Genomic DNA, 1516 nt, shown 5'->3' on the forward strand with positions numbered 1-1516 from the left:
TAGATATCTAGGCTCGGTCCTTCACAAATCGGGGAGGATCGACGAAGACGTGACCCATCGTATTAAGGTAGGCTGGCTGAAGTGGAGAGCAGCGAAAGGGGTTTTGTACGACAAGAAGATACCGCTCAAATTGAAAGGGAAATTCTTCAAAGTGGCGATTAGACCTGTTATGTTGTACGGATCAGAATGTTGGCCAATGACGAAAGCCCATGAGAGAAGGATGGAAGTGGCTGAAATGAGAATGCTTAGGTGGACGTGTGGTAAAACCATGTTAGACATGATTCCAAATGGTGTGTTTAGGGAAAACCTTGGAGTTAGAAGCATCATCGACAAACTAAGAGAAGAACGACTTCGATGGTATGGGCACGTGATGAGGCGACCACATAGTGCCCCTGTCAGGAGAGTAGAGGCACTCACGGTTGACGGCGTAAGGAGAAGGGGTAGACCTACTCGTAGGTGGATGGATAGACTAAAGCTCGACATGAGAGAGCTTTTGTTGACCGAGGACATGACTTCAGATAGGAATGCGTGGAGGGCTAGAATAAGAATTGTCGAGTAGGGTTGCTTTCTATTTTATTATTTGTATTATTATTAGTATTACTATTATTATTAATTTATTACTATTATTATTATTATTATTATTATTATTATTATTATTATTATTATTATTATTATTATTATTATTATTATTATTATTATTTTTATTATTATTATTATTATTATCATTATTATTATTATTATTATTATTAGTGTATTTTTATTAGGATTATTACCGGTTTCATTGCCATTTTTATTAGTATTGATTATTAGTAGTATTATTTTTATGTTATTATTACTATTAATATTATTTCTATTATTTCTTTTTACTTTCACCACTATTATTTACTATTATTATCATAATTGTTGTAGTTTTAATATAAATATAAATTATTAAAATTATTATTATTAGTTTTATTAATATTAATATTATTATTTCTTCTAGTAACTTTTAATAGCTACTATTATTTGTATTATTACTTCTATCTTTACTATCCGTTTTATGTACTTGTAGTATTACCTTTTTTTTTTTTTTTTTTTTTTTTTTGAGTATGCATGTATGTTTGTATGTATGTTTAAATGTTTGTTTGTATGAACTCTTGTTTATGGTTGTTTGTTGTTATGTTATGGAGGTATGCTTTTCTTGTATGTTTGCTTATGTAGGTACGTTTGTATGTAGGTAAGGATGTATGTATCTAAGTGTATATGTAAATGGTACGTACGTAGATTTGTATGCTTATGTAGATATGTATGTTTGATTGCATGTATGTGTGGATATAGGTATGTATGTACGTACAAGTTTCATGTATGTATGTAGTTTTGCTTATGTACGGATGTATATAGGTATGTATGTAGGTGTGTTTTTTGTGCGTGTGGGTGTTTTGGGAATGTTGTGTGGTGTGTGTTTTCGGGGTGTTTGTGTGGGTGTGGGTGTGGGTGTGGGTGTGAGGGTGTGGGGGTGTGTGTATGGTGGGTGTGT

The sequence above is a fragment of the Rutidosis leptorrhynchoides genome, chromosome 2, assembly GCF_046630445.1.
Source record: "Rutidosis leptorrhynchoides isolate AG116_Rl617_1_P2 chromosome 2, CSIRO_AGI_Rlap_v1, whole genome shotgun sequence".
NCBI classification, from domain to species: Eukaryota; Viridiplantae; Streptophyta; class Magnoliopsida; order Asterales; family Asteraceae; genus Rutidosis; species Rutidosis leptorrhynchoides.